This window comes from Mastomys coucha, unplaced genomic scaffold, assembly GCF_008632895.1.
Source record: "Mastomys coucha isolate ucsf_1 unplaced genomic scaffold, UCSF_Mcou_1 pScaffold5, whole genome shotgun sequence".
Taxonomy (NCBI): Eukaryota; Metazoa; Chordata; class Mammalia; order Rodentia; family Muridae; genus Mastomys; species Mastomys coucha.
The window spans coordinates 13,870,977-13,880,402 of NW_022196911.1; the positions used below are offsets into that span (position 1 = coordinate 13,870,977).

Genomic DNA, 9,426 nt, shown 5'->3' on the forward strand with positions numbered 1-9,426 from the left:
AGACCTAGAAAGGAAAAAAACATTTGAAATGTAAATAAAGAAAATATCCAATAAAAAGGGGGGAAATATAAAGTAAAAACTGAAAATACTACTTCCCCCAGTCAGAATGGCATCATTAACAAATCTGACAGTAAGTGCTGAGAGCATGTGGAGAAAAGAACCCTTATTCACTACTGGTAGGGGTACACACTAATACAGCCATTGAGGAAATCAGTTTGGAAATTACTCAAAAAAAGTAAAAATAGAATACTATGTGGCCCAGCTATTTCATCCCAGGGCATGTACTCAGAGAGGTTCACACCCTACCACAGAAATATGTGCACCCTGTTTTCCTTCTGCTGTCTTATTCACTATACGAGGAACAGCACACAACACAGCTGTCCTGTCAGCCAGTGAGTGAATAATGAAAACCTGGGATACATGTAAACAGGATATTTCTCAGCTCTAGAGAAAAATTAAGTTTAATATTTTGTAGAAACGAATGAATGGGCTGGGCAGTGGTGGTACACACCTTTTAATCCCAGCACTTGGGAGGCAAAGGCAGGCGGATTTCTGAGGTCGAGGCCAGCCTGGTCTACAGAGTGAGTTCCAGGACAGCCAGGGCTACACAGAGAAACCCTGTCTCAAAAAACAAAAACAAAAACAAAAAAAGAAAAAGAAAAAAGAAAAGAAAGAAAGAAAAAATGAATGGAATTAGAATATGAAATGAGGTCAAATACTCTCAGAAAGAAAATAAAACAAATATTCTCCTTCAAATATAGAATCTAGACAAAAAATGTCTATGTCAGCAGATGTATCTATGGGTATAGTACAGCATGGAGGGAGGAGAACAAGAAAGGCTAAATGTGGGGACGAGGGGACTGAGCAGGACTGTACATAATCAACACAAGCTATGGAACAAGAGATAGGTCAATTGTTTTTCTAGTTCTAAATCTGTTATGGGTTTTTGGGTTTGGTGGTGGCTAAGTTCATAAAATATACAGTAAGTTGTATACAATTTGGGTCTGGTTAATTTGGGTGTGTGATATTTGTACTTATTTACAAGATTTTTTACAATAAAGTTCACTAAAACATAAAGAAATAGAAAACAGCAGTCTTCGTGTAAAGCAGTACTTGGAGTAGACACATGAAGGACACAACTCTCTAAGGGCTATCAGGCATAGGGCAGCATTTACCTGCTTTCCTTTGTTTTTACTTTATGATTTTATGTGTACATATTTTATTATATATCTTATGCTTGCATATATGTCTCTGCACTCCATGTGTGCAGTGCATGCAAGGGCCAGAAGAGGGCATCAGATCACTTAGAACTGGAGTTACAGACAGTTGAGAGCTGCCATATAGGTAGGTGCTGGGAATCAAACCCAGATCCTTTGAAAGAGCAACCAAGGCTTTTAACCACGAAGAGTCCATCTCTCCACCCCCCTGCTTGATTTCCTCTAAGAGAGCACATTAAACAAAGCAGCAGAGAACCAGGAGTTCCTAGCCAATAAAACAGCCAAACAGCAAATGGACATGCTTTTCTCTGGTTGTCATTTGCCAACGCAAACTCTTCTATCTTGAAAATCAGAGATGTTAATTTGCATTCTCCGGAAGAGGTCTTCCCAACCTGGAAACAACTTATGGAACATTCCTCAGCACACAGCTGGGCTCCTCTGGAGCATGTTCTCAGCCTATTTCTCTTTCCAAGATGCAAGCTGGTTTTAAAGACACACACACACACACACACACACAAACACAGTGAGTAAAAGGCCAGGATCTGTCTGACTATAGTTAGCAAACTCCAGCAAGTTCAAAAGGGCAATAAATAAAGATGGTTCCACCCAGTCCATTCTGACACTACCTAAGAGCTAACAAAAACAATGCCAAGTGCATGCCTACTGGCCTGCTGTAACTATCTTCCAACCTAAGCCCTGGTGTACAGAATGTTTGCTCTAACTACAATGTAGTTACATTTACAACGAAAGCATATTAGATAGATATATTAAATATACATATATTCAAAGTAAAAACCTATCAGTGTGCCGGGTGGTGGTGGTGCACGCCTTTAATCCCAGCACTTGGAAGGCAGAGGCAGGTGGATTTCTGAGTTCGAGGCCAGCCTGGTCTACAGAGTGAGTTCCAGGACAGCCAGGGCTATACAGAGAAACCCTGTCTCGAAAAACCAAAAAACAACTATCAGTATAATCAATCAATTTCCAAGTCTCTAAATAATCTCATTCCTGACACAGACTTATAAACTTAAGTCATGCAATCTCGTATTTTTCAGCTTTTAGGCTCAACTTATATTAGGAAACTACTCTCTAGAACTGTGCATAAGCCTTTTCTCTGCATACTTTTCACTTTATTAAGTACATTCACTTTCTACATTACATGATATGGACCATTCATATATGCAAAAGAGAATGAATTTTTGTTGTCACTCTAACTAGAACAAAATCCAAGCCAGGAATGGGGGAAAGAAATCTAAGCCATATAACCTGAAACAAGCAAACACAGTCAAGTGCCCTTGCTATCTCTGACTACTTTAACCCAATTCTGAATTCCTAAATGCTTGGGATCAAAGCTATTTTCAGAACTCACATTTTTCCAGGTTTCATAGTATCTGCATGTATGAAATAAGGTGTCTTGAGGATAGGGAATGAATTTAAACATTAAACTTACTTGTTCAATTTATGTTACACCTTATAAACAGAGCCTACTTGTAATTCTATACAATATTTTTACCGTGCCTGTATTTTTGCTACAACCTGTCATATGAGGTCATATGTTGATTTTTTTCCACTTGTGAAAGCATTTTAGCACTCAGACTGTTTTAGATTCTGCAGCATTTTGGACTTTAGATTTCAAATCGAGCAGAGATAAGAAAAATGTGCTCATGGGGCTGGCGAGATGGCTCAGCAGGTAAGAGCACTGACTGTTCTTCTGAAGGTCCTGAGTTCGGATCCCAGCAACCACATGGTGCCTCACAACCACCCGTAATGAGATCAGACGCCCTCTTCTGGTATGTCTGAAGACAGCTACAGTTAATTACACCGGAGTGAGTGGGACCGGAAAGCAGCCATACACATGATAGCTCACAGCCATCTGTACAGCTACAGTGTACTCATACACATAAAATAAATAAAATAAATTTAAAAAAAAAAAAAGAAAAGAAAAATGTGCTCATGAATAAAGAAAGTCCATCCTTGATAACATGCACACCCTGCGATCAACTCACAGGTCAAGAGACAGCAGCAGGCAGACTACCAGGGAATTTTTAGGCCTTCATGGAATGTCAGTGCTAACACTTAACCCATCAGGAACTGATAAAGAATCAACGGGATGTACATAATACATTTCTTAGTACCTATCTTTCAAGTGTAAATGCAAGCCAAGCACACACACACACTGATGCCGGTCCCAGGCATTGTCTTGGTAGATGAACTGAATCTGCACACAATGTTTGCCAGGAAACTAATAAAAACCCCAAACTTCTGAACAAAAACCAATACTATTTCTATTGTGGACACAAACTTTAAAATATTAAATCATGGGGCTGGTGAGATGGCTCAGCCAGTAAGAGCACCGACTGCTATTCTGAAGGTCATGAGTTCAAATCTCAGCAACCACATGGTAGCTCACAACCATCCATAATGAAATCTGACGCCCTCTTCTGGTGTTCTGAAGACAGCTACAGTGTATTCATTTATAATAATAAATAAATCTTTTTTAAAAATATTAAATCATGGTAGTTTTTAGCAATTTCATAATAAAGGAAAGTAAGTTTATATTAAAATAATTGTATGATTTTCTGACATTACCCCAGAGTTTAAGTCTACCAAAATTGTTCAAAAACAAGTTAAACCTATGCCACCAGAACAGTAACCAATGTTTAACAGTAATGCTCTACAGACTACAACTACTCAATTCGCCCATAATAACATAACAATAAATGTTTTTCTTAAGCTTCCACCAACCTCGTACCATATTGTAATATGGTTCCCTTTTTATTCACTATGAAAGACACTTCTACTGATATTCTACTGTTGTCATTTAATCACAATTAAAATTCCACAAAAATCTACACTTATAAAATGTATATTCCACTGGGCCAACAACTGCAAAAAGTTATTTTCACTGGCACAGGAAAACAAACTAATGAATTAAAGCCAGTGTAAATGAAATAGCACTAATATCAGTACTGTATAGGTGGTCAAGCCCCAACTCAAAAGGGTCAATCAAGTCTCCATGACTGCTACAGAGCAGACTGTGTGCACAGTTACAACAAAGCACTCAGGAAACACAGAGATAGAGAAACCACTCACAGAACAACGCTGACGTGAGGAAACATTGTCATTACAGGGCTAGTACTATGGCCTCTGTGAGATTAGACACTGCCAGGTGCCAGCTTCTAATTCTCAAGCTCCCCTTCCAGCATCTTGTATGGAAAATTTCTCAGGACTTCAAAACAGATCTGTGATTCCAGAGAGCAGCTATTGGGGATATTTGCAGGAGGCAAGTGACACCTACCTGGTTGGTATATTTGAAAATAACAACCTGATTGTTATCTGTGCCACATGTGTAGCAGTTATACCAAAAGTTAGCCAGCTAGCATGTTGTAGGAGTATAGAATTTAAAAACTGGCTACCATGAAAAATATTTCCTTGTCAAAATTATTTTTTCCTCTTCTTCCTATTATCAGTTGTTCTAATTTCCACCCTAGAGTCAAAAAATACCTAAGTGTATGTTTGATAGTGAAAAATGGAGAATATCGATCAAGCCTTTAAAGTGGAAATTTAAGGGTTCTTTGGAAAGTCGGTTGGATGGTGTTTTGCTAGGGCAAACAAGTGAAGGAATGTTTGGACACAGGTGTGAAAGACTAAGGCGGACTCTGAAGCAGACACAAGAGAAAAGATTTCTGCTAAAGCAAGCACGTGAAAAGACGCATGCTGAAGGATTCTTTGCTAACAACACACAGGTATTGGTTGGTCTGCCTTACATTGGGTAGTTGAGCTGCATTTGTCAGGACTCCATAGAGATAAATGCACCAAAACACTTCTGGTGGTGTGCTGCAATTTCTTGCCACTTTGGCAGACTCAGGTTGATTGGATGCAGATGCTGAGGCAAGACATGTGTTGAGGCAAGACACTTGGGGGACACATGATGTTTGGAGGGTATAAATAGGACTCTACAGAGTGACAGAGACAGAGCTTGGCTTGCTAGTACAACTCGCTGTGCAAAGAGTCTTCACTGATCTTCACTTCCCTGAGAGAGGCACAACTGAGAACTTCTCCTAGTCTTCCTGCTGGTCCCTCCTGCTGACTAGCCAAGGTTGTGTGTGGCCTGGCTGTCTCTACTAGATAGTGCCACCACTGCTGAATTGTGCTATCCCAACTCTACTGAACTGGACTGCTGTGTACCTATGAAGTGTTTGTGAGTGCATCGAGCTGCAGCTGCCTGCTGACCTGTGAACTGAACTGCCAATTTCCAGACAACACAGATGGGAGTTGCTCCAAACTACCTTTCTAAACAGGTCCACTACCCCCATAGCCTTCCTTTTCTATTTCCTCTGGTGGATGGTGGGCTGTAAGGGAGGTTAAAGCATTTAAGAACCATCATTAAAATAGGATTTGAAGAAATTAAAGTTATAGGCATTGGCAGTTCTCCTACTTCCACTTATGTGTGAACTTCAAACAGAAATATGGGATATAAAGTATTTATAAGTCATATGTTCAGGAAAACAGGCTTCAGCAATTCAACCATCTAACAGTTATACATTAACCTGTTAAAATATTTCTGGACATTGCTCCTGTCTAACAGAAATACAGGGGAAAAGAGTGGAACAGAGACTGAAGGAAAGGCCATCCAGAGACTGCCCCACCTGGGGATCCATCCCACATGCAGACACCAAACCCATACCCAAGCTGATGCCAAGAAGTGCTTGCTGACAGGAGCCTGATACAGCTGCCTCCTGAGAGGCTCTGCCAGATTCTGACCAATACAGATGCAGATGCTTGCACAGGGACCTCCAATGGAAGAGACAGAGGAAGGACTGAAGGAGCTGAAGGGGCCCTTATCTGGCATCAGTGGGAGAAGAGGCCCTTAGTTCTGTGAAGGCTTGATCCCACAGTGTAGAGGAATGCTAAGGTGGTGAAGTGGGAGTGGGTGGTTAGGGGAGCACCCTCATAGAAGTAGGGTATGGGGGGATGGGATGGGCGTTTGCAGAGGAGAAACCAGGAAAGGGGATAACACATGAAATGCAAACAAATAAAATATCCATTTAAAAAAATATTTCTGGACAATGCCATCATCTGAAATTGTTTCTAAGTACATAAATTTAGACAAAAGCTATGTAAACACAAAATTTACATCAGTTATTACAGGACATAAAGACTTTAGAGAATGATAACAATCATTACAGGTCAATAAGTTAGGGAGGCAAAACAAGACAAGTATACACACTTATAATCTTAGCACTGAGGAGGCTAGGGCAGAGAATCACTAGCTGCAGGGGGCTCTGAGCTACTCTGGAAGACTCGGTCTCAAACAATAACAATAAAAGTAAATACTAACAGAATGACTGAGCACGGTGGTGCAGAAGCACTTGGGAGGCAGAGTCAGGCAGGTTTCTTAAAGTTTAAGACCAGACTGGTCTACCAAGTAAGTTCCAGGACAGCCAAGGCTGTTAAACAGAGAAACCCTGTCATGACAGAAAAGAAAAAAGGAAAAAAAAAAAGGAAGAAAGGAAATGAAAAATGGGGTCTATGAATACTACACCTGTTTCATTTATAGCAACAGGAAAAAAGATTTTTCATCAGGACCAATACTTAAACTACAACTGTTATCTTCAAAGTTTTCAAATATAATTAGGTTGTGTGACAAAGCATCATTCCCCCTAAGTGTCAGTCTGGAAGACAGATGTAGCTATAATAAGCTATGCAGTTACCACCACTTCTCCTGAACACTTCCTAGTCCACCTCTCCAGGCAATCTCCATGTTATTTTTTGCACACATCTTTTGTAGTATCATCACATGACTTCTCAAGATTAACCAAGGAATTAGAATGAATCATGTTCACCTATAATAAAACACATGTGGGTGTACACAAATTTCTCCCCAGAGGCAAAAAGGCAACAATGAATTAAATAATGAATGACTGAAAAGTATCTCATAAAGCTAAAGTCAGTAACTTAGTAAAGTTTTCAGCATAACCTTTATGCGAAAGTGAATAAAACATCTTCACTATGTGAACAATTTTCAATGAATTTTTTTACAAGTTTTTTGCCAGGAATAGTCAATATTTCTTTCTTTATGCTTACTAAGTACCAACTGTAACAGGCAGTAATTTTGCAAGAACAAATATTTCATTTCTTGCCTTGTGTAATGAAGAGGAAGAAAAAACAGTAATTCTGATGACAAGTCTTGGTAAGACCTGTGGATGACTAGAGAAGCCTTCTTAAATAGTACTGAAAAATTAAAAAGATTCAAAGGGGCACTCTCCCATTATAAATCATCAGAAATCCCTAATTTCAAAGCCTTAATTTAAAAGGAAAGAGTCCCATAATGCTTTGAGAAAATGTTTATTAGTTTCTATAGTGGCCAAGGTATTAATTCAGCTTAACATCAATCTCCCAGTCATAGAATGTTCACATTGAGTTTAAATCATTAACTCTTATTTTTAAGAAGTACACAGACCCAAGTAAAGGACTGACTGAAAACTGCTCAACAACAACTTGCTGGTTCACAGAACGTGCTCCCTTTACACAGAAATGTGAACATGAAGAGAAGTGCAAATTTAACCAGGATGATGCCTAAATATACTCTACTTTTCTTTAAAGGTAAATATAATCCATTTTTATCATCTTGCTCAATATAGAAAGCAAAGAATCATCAGTGGTTATCACAGGTGACTAGTGGAGTTTAAAATGTGGCAAGAGACACTCAACACTGTACCAAAATAAACAAACAAAAGAAAACACTCATCATACTTTTACCAACACACATAAAAGACTGCCCAATTAAACAAATACAAGGTTTAAACCTTCCCACAAGTCAACTTCTGCAGTGAATCTTTGCAATGGTTACTGAACATCTACAGGTTGGTGTAATTCTTATCCTCTTGTAGAAAACTGCTTGACTTGTAACAGCCAAATGGAATAAAAAGCAAACAGAGGGTGGTAAAACTGTTTTCAGATGCAGCTTAGACAAACCACGCTGTAGCCACTGGCCTTACACTACTTCTTCAGAGAACTCAGCTTACTTTTATGATATAGTGTGCTAATAAAAAGCTTAGCTACAAATTGAGGAACAGAATAATTTTAATAGTACCCAAAGATTCTCTAAAATACAAAATAGAGAATGTGAACTAGCCATTACATAACAAAAGAAGACATCTTGAAAACAAATTAATTTCATTATGAAAGGCTTTCAATTACAAGTTGTTTCTAAAAATAGAAATGTTCAGATGTAAGGGAGGATAATGTAGCATAAAAAAGATAACTTCATTTTTTAAGTCCTTTAATTTTGTTCATTGTCTACACAACTGTTTACCTGCAGAAAACTGGGAGGAGGGGAAGCATTCCGCAAAACATGCAACTTTAATAACTGTTCATCTCTCCAAAATGATAGATAAAAGTTTCAAGTGAATTATAAAATAGAATCCACTTAGATCTAAAATATTTAATTTAAAATATTTTAAAGCTAAGACCTCAATTTAAGACTAAACACTAAGCTGAATATTACTTCTCAACAGAAAACACATCTTTTCATAACCAGAAAAGAGAGTTCACCTAACAATATTTTACTTGCAAAGTTTATCCTGCCATTAAAAAAAAAAAAATCAAGCTAATTATTCTGAAAGACAAGATAATACTGAAACTGAATTGCTAGACCGCTCCTTTCTAAAGAATCGCTTGTAAGGCTATGAATGAACACTAACTACACAGTAAACTTGCTTACTAAAATACAACTCGTAAAATCGTCACAGAAGATGAATTATGAATCAGGAGTAACTTAACATCGGTGTTCAAATTGGCAACCTGAATCTAATAATTTACCTTAGCTTGTCAAATAGGGATCGAGAGAAAAGGTTCTAACTAGGTCAAGTGTGCTCACAAGGAGGTGAGAAGGAGGGAAACCTGCTGCCTTCCTCCACAGGCAAAATTAAAGTCAAAAGGGGAAAGCCAAGCACGAGAGTCAACCTGAAGAGACTGCTGAGATCTACCAAACGTGCGTTCGAGGCGAAGCGCTGGCTGCTGCGTTAAAGCAAGCACCTCTTACATTTCAAAGCCAGAGCTATTTCCAAATCCCGCCCAAGTCCTGGGTAAAGTGTGGGCTCGCGTGGAACAAGTCTGCCCAGCCGCAACTTAACCAAAAACGTCCTTCGGCGAGGGGTCAACGGAGGCTTCCCGGAGGCTGCCCGCCGGCCACGCAGCTCCGCCCGCA

The 9,426-nt window shown here is 39.0% G+C and overlaps 1 protein-coding gene across 18 annotated transcripts in view; it reads right to left on the bottom strand.

The window, feature by feature from the left end:
• Afdn (afadin, adherens junction formation factor) overlaps nt 1-9,426 on the bottom strand; it is a 142,327-nt gene that overhangs the window by 131,754 nt on the left and 1,147 nt on the right. The gene's annotated exons all lie outside the window — the stretch shown is intronic.